Source organism: Mustela nivalis (assembly GCF_964662115.1).
Source record: "Mustela nivalis genome assembly, contig: HAP1_SCAFFOLD_653, whole genome shotgun sequence".
Lineage (NCBI taxonomy): Eukaryota > Metazoa > Chordata > Mammalia > Carnivora > Mustelidae > Mustela > Mustela nivalis.
In genome coordinates, this window is record NW_028136010.1 from 77,803 (window position 1) to 90,769 (window position 12,967).

Consider the following 12,967-nt stretch of genomic DNA (forward strand, 5'->3'; position numbering starts at 1 on the left):
TATTTTACTCATAATCCCAAATCTGCTTTGTTTCCTCGTCTTAGTACACTGTAATTTGATTTCAAAATGAGGACAGTTGTCAGTAATGCCACATTCATTAATATATTTTACAATTCCATGTACTTAGAACTATGAAAATATGTTAATAACATCCATTCCAATAAGCCACCCTAAATTTATTATCATGAAACAAGACCTCAAGAAAGAGAATTCAAAATCATCCATGTATTTGCAGTTTATTGCAATAAAGCCTTTATCAATAGACTTCCCTGTGCACATGGTGGTCAAATTGCTGGTGAAAACCAGCCAGATCTATTACAAGCTTTCTCATGGCTTCTAGGTAACCCAAGTGAGCCTTTATTGATACTGGGAAGGGATAAAGCAGGGAAGGGATAAACAGTGATGTAAGAATTGGTTAGACAAAAGTAATGACTCTCATTACAAAGTGAGTATTTTAAAGCAAAAAAGCCTGTTGGGAATATTGTTTTATAAAATAGTGGGGTTTTTTTTTATTAACTTTTAAAAATTCAATTAGTTAACATATAGTGTACCATTAGTTTCAAATGTAGATTTCGGTTATTCATCCATAGCATATAATAGCTAATGCTCAGTACTTACTGTGATAGCTTCTTGAAAGCACAATTTTAACCCACTGAGCCACCCAGGCGCCCTTGAAAGCAGAATTTTAGATCATATTTTCTGATTACTTCCATGTAGTACAACACTTTCCTGCGAGCAACCTTCAAAACATATTGTTTGTTAGAGGAGTTTCTTTAATAATAAATAAATAGGGATTTATTTAAATTTATAAATATATAAAATAAATAGGAATTTATTTAAATTTATTTAAATAGTGCACACTGTTTCATTGTTCATAAATAAGGTGATGATATTATAGCCATTAGTTGGTAGCACTGATATATCACTTTCTTTTTACTTCTCAGTGCATTCTCTTTGCACAAAATAGATATATATTTTAAAAGAATCTGAATCTGTGGCAAACTTTAAAAAAAAACCCTATAGAAGGTCTTTTCTGGTTCCATATAAATTTTAGAATTATTTGTTCCATTTCTTTGAAAAAGATGGATGGTACTTTGATAGGAATTGCATTAAATGTGTAGATTGCTTTAGGTAGCATAGACATTTTCACAATATTTATTCTTCCAATCCAGGAGCATGGATGATTTTTCCATTTCTTTGTGTCTTCCTCAATTTCTTTCATGAGTACTTTATAGTTTTCTGAGTATAGATTCTGTGTCTCTTTGGTTAGGTTTATTCCTAGGTATCTTATGGCTTTGGGTGCAATTGTAAATGGGATTGACTCCTTAATTTCTCTTTCTTCTGTCTTGCTGTTGGTGTAGAGAAATGCAACTGATTTCTGTGCATTGATTTTATATCCTGACCCTTTACTGAATTCCTGTATAAGTTCTAGCAGTTTTGGAGTGGAGTCTTTTGGGTTTTCCACATATAGTATCATATCATCTGCGAAGAGTGATAATTTGACTTCTTCTTTGCCGATTTGGATGCCTTTAATTTCCTTTTGTTGTCTGATTGCTGAGGCTAGGACCTCTAGTACTATGTTGAAAGGCAGTGGTGATAATGGACATCCCTGCCGTGTTCCTGACCTTAGTGGAAAAGCTTTCAGTTTTTCTCCATTGAGAATGATATTTGCGGTGGGTTTTTCATAGATGGCTTTGATGATATTGAGGTATGTGCCCTCTATCCCTACACTTTGAAGAGTTTTGATCAGGAAGGGATGCTGTACTTTGTTAAATGCTTTTTCAGCATCTATTGAGAGTATCATATGGTTCTTGTTCTTTCTTTTATTGATGTGTTGTATCACATAGACTGATTTGTGGATGTTGAACCAACCTTGCAGCCCTGGAATAAATCCCACCTGGTCATGGTGAATAATCTTTTTAATGTACTGTTGAATCCTATTGGCTAGTATTTTGGTGAGAATTTTCGCATCTGTGTTCATCAAGGATATTGGTTTATAGCTCTCTTTTTTGGTGGGATCCTTGTCTGGTTTTGGGATCAAGGTGATGCTGGCCTCATAAAATGAGTTTGGAATTTTTCCGTCCGTTTCTATTTTTTGGAACAGTTTCAGGAGAATAGGAATTAGTTTTTCTTTAAATGTTTGGTAGAATTCCCCCGGGAAGCCGTCTGACCCTGGGCTTTTGTTTGTTTGGAGATTTTTAATGACTGTTTCAATCTCCTTACTGGTTATGGGTCTGTTCAGGCTTCCTATTTCTTCCTGGCTCAGTTGTGGTAGTTTATATGTTTCTAGGAATGCATCCATTTCTTCCAGATTGTCAAATTTATTGGCGTAGAGTTGCTCATAGTATGTTCTTGTAATAGTTTGTATTTCTTTGGTGTTAGTTGTGATCTCTCCTCTTTCATTCATGATTTTATTTATTTGGGTCCTTTCTCTTTTCTTTTTGATAAGTCGGGCCAGGGGTTTATCAATTTTTTTTTTTTTTTTTTTTTTTTTTTTTAATTAATTAATTAATTTATTTATTTATTTATTTATTTTAATTTATTTTTTATTTTCAGCATAACAGTATTCATTATTTTTCACCACACCCAGTGCTCCATGCAATTCGTGCCCTTTATAATACCCACCACCTAGTACCCCAACCTCCCACCCCCAACCCCTTCAAAACCCTCAGATTGTTTTTCAGAGTCCATAGTCTCTCATGGTTCACCTCCCCTTCCAATTTCCCCCAACTCCCTTCTCCTCTCTAACTCCCCATGTCCTCCATGCTATTTGTTATGCTCCACAAATAAGTGAAACCATATGATAATTGACTCTCTCTGCTTGACTTATTTCACTCAGCATAATAATCTCTTCCAGTCCCGTCCATGTTGCTACAAAAGTTGGGTATTTGTCCTTTCTTTTTTTTTTTTTTTTTTTTTTAATAAACATATATTTTTATCCCCAGGGGTACCGGTCTGTGAATCACCAGGTTTACACACTTCACAGCACTCACCAAAGCACATACCCTCCCCAATGTCCATAATCCCACCCCCTTCTCCCAAACCCCCTCCCCCCAGCAACCCTCAGTTTGTTTTGTGAGATTAAGAGTCACTTATGGTTTGTCTCCCTCCCAATCCCATCTTGTTTCATTTATTCTTCTCCTACCCACTTAAGCCTCCATGTTGCATCACCACTTCCTCATATCAGGGAGATCATATGATAGTTGTCTTTCTCTGCTTGACTTATTTCGCTAAGCATGATACACTCTAGTTCCATCCATGTTGTCGCAAATGGCAAGATTTGATTTCTTTTGATGGCTGCATAGTATTCCATTGTGTATATATACCACATCTTCTTGATCCATTCATCTGTTGATGGACATCTAGGTTCTTTCCATAGTTTGGCTATTGTGGACATTGCTGCTATAAACATTCGGGTGCATGTGCCCCTTTGGATCACTACATTTGTATCTTTAGGGTAAATACCCAATAGTGCAATTGCTGGGTCATAGGGCAGTTCTATTTTCAACATTCTGAGGAACCTCCATGCTGTTTTCCAGAGTGGCTGCACCAGCTTGCATTCCCACCAACAGTGTAGGAGGGTTCCCCTTTCTCCACATCCTCGCCAGCATCTCTCATTTCCTGACTTGTTGATTTTAGCCATTCTGACTGGTGTGAGGTGATATCTCATTGTGGTTTTGATTTGTATTTCCCTGATGCCGAGTGATATGGAGCACTTTTTCATGTGTCTGTTGGCCATCTGGATGTCTTCTTTGCAGAAATGTCTGTTCATGTCCTCTGCCCATTTCTTGATTGGATTATTTGTTCTTTGGGTGTTGAGTTTGCTAAGTTCTTTATAGTTTCTGGACACTAGTCCTTTATCTGATATGTCGTTTGCAAATATCTTCTCCCATTCTGTCAGTTGTCTTTTGATTTTGTTAACTGTTTCCTTTGCTGTGCAAAAGCTTTTGATCTTGATGAAATCCCAATAGTTCATTTTTTCCCTTGCTTCCCTTGCCTTTTGCGTTGTTCCTAGGAAGATGTTGCTGCGGCAGAGGTCGAAGAGGTTGCTGCCTGTGTTCTCCTCAAGGATTTTGATGGATTCCTTTCGCACATTGAGGTCCTTCATCCATTTTGAGTCTATTTTTGTGTGTGGTGTAAGGAAATGGTCCAATTTCATTTTTCTGCATGTGGCTGTCCAATTTTCCCAGCACCATTTATTGAAGAGGCTGTCTTTTTTCCATTGGACATTCTTTCCTGCTTTGTCGAAGATGAGTTGACCATAGATTTGAGGGTCTATTTCTGGGCTCTCTATTCTGTTCCATTGATCTATGTGTCTGTTTTTGTGCCAGTACCATGCTGTCTTGATGATGACAGCTTTGTAATAGAGCTTGAAGTCCGGAATTGTGATGCCACCAACGTTGGCTTTCTTTTTCAATATCCCTTTGGCTATTCGAGGTCTTTTCTGGTTCCATATAAATTTTAGCATTATTTGTTCCATTTCTTTGAAAAAGATGGATGGTACTTTGATAGGAATTGCATTAAATGTGTAGATTGCTTTAGGTAGCATAGACATTTTCACAATATTTATTCTTCCAATCCAGGAGCATGGAACATTTTTCCATTTCTTTGTGTCTTCCTCAATTTCTTTCATGAGTACTTTATAGTTTTCTGAGTATAGATTCTGTGTCTCTTTGGTTAGGTTTATTCCTAGGTATCTTATGGTTTTGGATGCAATTGTAAATGGGATTGACTCCTTAATATCTCTTTCTTCTGTCTTGCTGTTGGTGTAGAGAAATGCAACTGATTTCTGTGCATTGATTTTATATCCTGACACTTTACTGAATTCCTGTATAAGTTCTAGCAGTTTTGGAGTGGAGTCTTTTGGGTTTTCCACATATAGTATCATATCATCTGCGAAGAGTGATAATTTGACTTCTTCTTTGCCAATTTGGATGCCTTTAATTTCCTTTTGTTGTCTGATTGCTGAGGCTAGGACCTCTAGTACTATGTTGAATAGCAGTGGTGATAATGGACATCCCTGCCGTGTTCCTGACCTTAGCGGAAAAGCTTTCAGTTTTTCTCCATTGAGAATGATATTTGCGGTGGGTTTTTCATAGATGGCTTTGATGATATTGAGGTATGTGCCCTCTATCCCTACACTTTGAAGAGTTTTGATCAGGAAGGGATGCTGTACTTTGTCAAATGCTTTTTCAGCATCTATTGAAAGTATCATATGGTTCTTGTTCTTTCTTTTATTGATGTGTTGTATCACATTGACTGATTTGCGGATGTTGAACCAACCTTGCAGCCCTGGAATAAATCCCACTTGGTCGTGGTGAATAATCTTTTTAATGTACTGTTGAATCCTATTGGCTAGTATTTTGTTGAGTATTTTCGCATCTGTGTTCATCAAGGATATCGGTCTATAGCTCTCTTTTTTGGTGGGATCCTTGTCTGGTTTTGGGATCAAGGTGATGCTGGCCTCATAAAATGAGTTTGGAAGTTTTCCTTCCATTTCTATTTTTTGGAACAGTTTCAGGAGAATAGGAATTAGTTCTTCTTTAAATGTTTGGTAGAATTCCCCCGGGAAGCCATCTGGCCCTGGGCTTTTGTTTGTTTGGAGATTTTTAATGACTGTTTCAATCTCCTTACTGGTTATGGGTCTGTTCAGGCTTTCTATTTCTTCCTGGTTCAGTTGTGGTAGTTTATATGTTTCTAGGAATGCATCCATTTCTTCCAGATTGTCAAATTTATTGCCGTAGAGTTGCTCATAGTATGTTCTTATAATAGTTTGTATTTCTTTGGTGTTAGTTGTGATCTCTCCTCTTTCATTCATGATTTTATTTATTTGGGTCCTTTCTCTTTTCTTTTTGATAAGTCGGGCCAGGGGTTTATCAATTTTATTAATTCTTTCAAAGAACCAGCTCCTACTTTCGTTGATTTTTTCTATTGTTTTTTTGGTTTCTATTTCATTGATTTCTGCTCTGATCTTTATGATTTCTCTTCTCCTGCTGGGCTTAGGGTTTCTTTCTTGTTCTTTCTCCAGCTCCTTTAGGTGTAGGGTTAGGTTGTGTACCTGAGACCTTTCTTGTTTCTTGAGAAAGGCTTGTACCGCTATATATTTTCCTCTCAGGACTGCCTTTATTGTGTCCCACAGATTTTGAACCGTTGTATTTTCATTATCATTTGTTTCCATGATTTTTTTCAATTCTTCTTTAATTTCCCGGTTGACCCATTCATTCTTTAGAAGGATACTGTTTAGTCTCCATGTATTTGGGTTCTTTCCAAACTTCCTTTTGTGGTTGAGTTCTAGCTTTAGAGCATTGTGGTCTGAAAATATGCAGGGAATGATCCCAATCTTTTGATACCGGTTGAGTCCTGATTTAGGACCAAGGATGTGATCTATTCTGGAGAATGTTCCATGTGCACTAGAGAAGAATGTGTATTCTGTTGCTTTGGGATGAAATGTTCTGAATATATCTGTGATGTCCATCTGGTCCAGTGTGTCGTTTAAGGCCTTTATTTCCTTGCTCATCTTTTGCTTGGATGACCTGTCCATTTCAGTGAGGGGAGTGTTAAAGTCCCCTACTATTATTGTATTGTTGTTGATGTGTTTCTTTGATTTTGTTATTAATTGGTTTATATAGTTGGCTGCTCGCACGTTGGGGGCATAGATATTTAAAATTGTTAAATCTTCTTGTTGGACAGACCCTTTGAGTATGATATAGTGTCCTTCCCCATCTCTTATTATAGTCTTTGGCTTAAAATCTAATTGATCTGATATAAGGATTGCCACTCCTGCTTTCTTCTGATGTCCATTAGCATGGTAAATTCTTTTCCACCCCCTCACTTTAAATCTGGAGGTGTCTTCGGGCTTAAAATGAGTTTCTTGGAGGCAACATATAGATGGGTTTTGTTTTTTTATCCATTCTGATACCCTGTGTCTTTTGACAGGGGCATTTAGCCCATTCACATTCAGGGTAACTATTGAGAGATATGAATTTAGTGCCATTGTATTGCCTGTGAGGTGACTGTTATTGTATATGGTCTCTGTTCCTTTCTGATCTACCACTTGTAGGCTCTCTCTTTGCTTAGAGGACCCCTTTCAAGATTTCCTGTAGAGCTGGTTTGGTATTTGCAAATTCTTTCAGTTGTTGTTTGTCCTGGAAGCTTTTAATCTCTCCTTCTATTTTCAATGATAGCCTAGCTGGATATAGTATTCTGGGCTGCATGTTTTTCTCGTTTAGTGCTCTAAAAATATCATGCCAGCTCTTTCTGGCCTGCCAGGTCTCTGTGGATAAGTCAGCTGCCAATCTAATATTTTTACCATTGTATGTTACAGACTTCTTTTCCCGGGCTGCTTTCAGGATTTTCTCTTTGTCACTGAGACTTGTAAATTTTACTATTAGGTGACGGGGTGTGGGCCTATTCTTATTGATTTTGAGGGGCGTTCTCTGAACCTCCTGAATTTTGATGCTCGTTCCCTTTGCCATATTGGGGAAATTCTCCCCAATAATTCTCTCCAGTATACCTTCTGCTCCCCTCTCTCTTTCTTCTTCTTCTGGAATCCCAATTATTCTAATGTTGTTTTGTCTTATGGTGTCACTTAATTCTCGAATTCTCCCCTCGTGGTCCAGTAGCTGTTTGTCCCTCTTTTGCTCAGCTTCTTTATTCTCTGTCATTTGGTCTTCTATATCACTAATTCTTTCTTCTGCCTCATTTATCCTAGCAGTGAGAGCCTCCATTTTTGATTGCACCTCATTAATAGCTTTTTTGATTTCAACTTGGTTAGATTTTAGTTCTTTTATTTCTCCAGAAAGGGCTTTTATATCTCTCGAGAGGGTTTCTCTAATATCTTCCATGCCTTTTTCGAGCCCGGCTAGAACCTTGAGAATTGTCATTCTGAACTCTAGATCTGACATATTACCGATGTCTGTATTGATTAGGTCCCTAGCCTTTGGTACTGCCTCTTGTTCTTTTTTTTGCGTTGAATTTTTACGTCTTGTCATTTTGGCCAGATAAGAGTAAATGAAGGGGCAAGTAAAATACTAAAAGGGTGGCAACAACCCCAGGAAAATATGCTTTAACTAAATTAGAAGAGATCCAATATCGTGAGTGGGGAGAAAGGGGATAAAAAGACGTTCAAAAAGAAAGAAAGAAAAAAAAAAGAAAAGAAAAAAAAATTTTTTTAAAAAAAGAAAACACCTTTCAGAAAGTGGTTGTTTTTCTGTTTCCAGAATTGCTGTTCTTCTTCTCTTCGGTCTGCCGATGGATTTTCAGTTGTTTGCAATCTTTAGATAAGCTATCTAGCTGATCTCCGGCTAGCTGAAGCAGTCTCAGCTTGCTACTTCTCCGCCATCTTGACTCCTCCCCGGGTTTATCAATTTTATTAATTCTTCCAAGGAACCAGCTCCTAGTTTCGTTGATTTGTTCTATTGTTTTTTTGGTTTCTATTTCATTGATTTCTGCTCTGATCTTTATGATTTCTCTTCTCCTGCTGGGCTTAGGGTTTCTTTCTTGTTCTTTCTCCAGCTCCTTTAGGTGTAGGGTTAGGTTGTGTACCTGAGACCTTTCTTGTTTCTTGAGAAAGGCTTGTACCGCTATATATTTTCCTCTCAGGACTGCCTTTGTTGTGTCCCACAGATTTTGAGCCGTTGTATTTTCATTATCATTTGTTTCCATGATTTTTTTCAATTCTTCTTTAATGTCCCGGTTGACCCATTCATTCTTTAGAAGGATGCTGTTTAGTCTCCATGTGTTTGGATTCTTTTCAAACTTCCTTTTGTGATTGAGTTCTAGCTTTAGAGCATTGTGGTCTGAAAATATGCAGGGAATGATCCCAATCTTTTGATAACGGTTGAGTCCTGATTTAGGACCGAGGATGTGATCTATTCTGGAGAGTGTCCCATGTGCACTAGAGAAGAATGTGTATTCTGTTGCTTTGGGATGAAATGTTCTGAATATATCTGTGATGTTCATCTGGTCCAGTGTGTCGTTTAAGGCCTTTATTTCCTTGGTGATCTTTTGCTTGGATGATCTGTCCATTTCAGTGAGGGGAATAGCCAAAGGGATAGTGAAAAAGAAAGCCAACGTTGGTGGCATCACAATTCCGGACTTCAAGCTCTATTACAAAGCTGTCATCATCAAGACAGCATGGTACTGGCACAAAAACAGACACATAGATCAATGGAACAGAATAGAGAGCCCAGAAATAGACGCTCAACTCTATGGTCAACTAATCTTCGACAAAGCAGGAAAGAATGTCCAATGGAAAAAAGACAGCCTCTTCAATAAATGGTGCTGGGAAAATTGGACCGCCACATGCAGAAAAATGAAATTGGACCATTTCCTTACACCACACACAAAAATAGACTCAAAATGGATGAAGGACCTCAATGTGCGAAAGGAATCCATCAAAATCCTTGAGGAGAACACAGGCAGCAACCTCTTCGACCTCAGCCGCAGCAACATCTTCCTAGGAACAACGCCAAAGGCAAGGGAAGCAAGGGCAAAAATGAACTATTGGGATTTCATCAAGATCAAAAGCTTTTGCACAGCAAAGGAAACAGTTAACAAAATCAAAAGACAACTGACAGAATGGGAGAAGATATTTGCAAACGACATATCAGATAAAGGACTAGTGTCCAGAATCTATAAAGAACTTAGCAAACTCAACACCCAAAGAACAAATAATCCAATCAAGAAATGGGCAGAGGACATGAACAGACATTTCTGCAAAGAAGACATCCAGATGCCCAACAGACACATGAAAAAGTGCTCCACATCACTCGGCATCAAGGGAAATACAAATCAAAACCACAATGCGATATCACCTCACACCAGTCAGAATGGCTAAAATCAACAAGTCAGGAAATGACAGATGCTGGCGAGGATGCGGAGACAGGGGAACCCTCCTACACTGTTGGTGGGAATGCAAGCTGGTGCAGCCACTCTGGAAAACAGCATGGAGGTTTCTCAAAATGTTGAAAATAGAACTGCCCTATGACCCAGCAATTGCACTATTGGGTATTTACCCTAAAGATACAAACGTAGTGATCCAAAGGGGCACGTGCACCCGAATGTTTATAGCAGCAATGTCCACAATAGCCAAACTATGGAAAGAACCTAGATGTCCATCAACAGATGAATGGATCAAGAAGATGTGGTATATATACACCCAATGGAATACTATGCAGCCATCAAAAGAAATGAAATCTTGCCATTTGCGACAACATGGATGGAACTAGAGCGTATCATGCTTAGTGAAATAAGTCAAGCAGAGAAAGACAACTATCATGTGATCTCCCTGATATGAGGAAGTGGTGATGCAACATGGGGGCTTAAGTGGGTAGGAGAAGAATAAATGAAACAAGATGGGATTGTGAGGGAGACAAACCATAAGTGACTCTTAATCTCACAGAGCAAACTTAGGGTTCCTGGGGGGAGGGGGCTTGGGAGAAGGGGGTGGGATTATGGACATGGGGAGGGTATGTGCTTTGGTGAGTGCTGTAAAGTGTGTAAACCTGGTGATTCACAGACCTGTACCCCTGGGGATAAAAATATATGTTTATAAAAAATAAAAAAGTAAAAGTAAAAAAAAAAGCAAAAAAAAAAACCCTATACAGTAACGTTTATCATTTTAAGTAATCTCAATTATCTTCCTCAATTGTGATAGTATATCCTTCTATCTAGGCCAGATATTGTATGAGGGATTTGAAGAGACATACTTTTCTAAATTTCACTTTTCTCATCTGCAAAATGCTGATCATGATCCTACAATAAAATACACTTACAATTTTTTGATGAAAATTTATTTATTTATTTTAAGATTTTATTTATTTATCAGAGAGAGTGGGCGAGAGAGCAAGCACAGGCAGACAGAATGGCAGGCAGAGGCAGAGGGAGAAGCAGGCTCCCGACCGAGCAAGGAGCCCAATGCGGGATTCGATCCCAGGACGCTGGGATCATGACCTGAGCCAAAGGCAGCTGCTTAACCAACTGAGCCACCCAGGCGTCCCTTTTGATGAAAATTTGATCTGTATAAACAATATATTTGCTGTAATGGGTGGTTCATGGAAAACATCTTATTTAATTATAAGCAACAATAGTATTAGAAATTAAGTAAGTGTGTCTATAATATTTAAAGATTTAACACATAAATCCAGTGCTTTGCCTTATTTTCTCAAATCCCTTTACTACTTTCACTGACAGAGTCAAATGTACTTTTTCTACTAGTAGCCAGCTCTTTGTCTTTTGTCAGAAAGATGCCCTTGTGAATTATTTATAATAGAGCTATTAGCAACAACAACAATAATAATAAATAGCATTGAAAATGTTAAAAAAAGTTTTCTTAACTAATTAGGGTTCTTAGACATCAATTAGAGGAACCACCTCTGGCAAGCAAATTAATCTGCAAGACATTCCCAGAATTAACAAGTCAGTCAGATACAGGGTTGTCTGTAGACTGAAAGGTGAAACAAAAGGACTAGGTTTGGAAAATAGGTAAGGACAGTGAAAAAAATGATCAATTTTTGGGCAAAATAAATTCTTCGGTGTCCTTTCAATGGAGTCCTGGGCATTATGTAGCAGAAACTCTGGAGATTATCTCAATCCATTGGAGTCACCCCGTTTATTAGCTTGCTATTGACAAAGTTATTTACAAACTGTAGAGCAAGAGGTTATAATGTAGAAAACTGATGGTAATGCACAAGATTCTTGTTAACAATTATGCAAGTTAGTGATTTTTCATTAGACAACATAAATTCTATATCCCAAATTATGGGCCCAGAGCACTTCTGCTGCACAACTCTGCTTATATCCCAAATAACCATGTGAACTAGTTTTAATATCTGCTTCTCTTATTACTTTTTGAATAAAAATTCTTGACACAAGTATTTTATAATTGTGTGATAATCGTGCATTTAATTTCTTGGAGAACAAACACACTTTAGCATAACTATGTTCTTTCACAGAACCAGCCTTGATAACACACTTCTATATGTTAGAAATGATGTAATAAATGTAGAATACTGGGCATTCTTTGGTATTCTTTGCCATGTTTTGCACTATCTAAAAAGAGATCAGTGAACTTGGACTGGAGTTAGTAGACATGGAAGAAAATAAAATATTACAGAGAAGAATACTCTGTGGTCCACAACCTAAACGGGCTGGGATTCCCATCATTTGGATCCCTGTAGCTTTACAAAAGTCAATTAAATTTTTGTGTCTCCTATTAAAGTTGATTCCCCAGTACTTTTTCAAACATCTCTTGTAAAGTATTGTTTCCCAGAAAAAAAAAGGGATTTTTCACATGTCTCTGCCTTTGTCTCTGGTCATGATCTCAGTCAGGATCCTGGGATCGAGCTCCATATCGGGCTTTTTGCTCATTAGGGAGTATACTTCTCAGTCTCTCTCTGCAGCTACCTCCGCCTGCCCCACTCATGCTTTCTCTCTCAAATAAATAAATACAATCTTTAATTTTTTAATTAAAAATAAGATAAATAAAATAAAATAAAAAGTCTGGTCTTACTGCCCCATTTAGCTCCTTTTTGTTTTTTGAGTTGTATTTAAAGCAGCGTGAGAGAACATGAGGATCTCAAACTTAAAAAAAAAAGGAAAAAATTCAGTTTTGTTAGGATTTAAGATCTTGTCTGCTAGACAAAAACGTTGGCTTTGTTAACATGTGAAAATTAACAAAAGAGGATAAGATAGAATTCTAATAATTTTTGTAGAAATTAAAAATTTCCTCCAATCCAATTACATACAGACCCATTAAGTAAATTCATTCCAATGTCCCAAACCAACCTTTTCTAATAGTAATGCATCTGTGTAAACAGGGTCAACCCAAGGAATAAATGAATATTATTATATTTTTCCTGTCTCTTCCACTGTCACATCTGGGTATATTGGTAGCAAGCCAATTATCTATCTTATAAGACAGGATAGCATAAGGAAGGGTATTCTTTCCATTTGGAACAACTGAAAA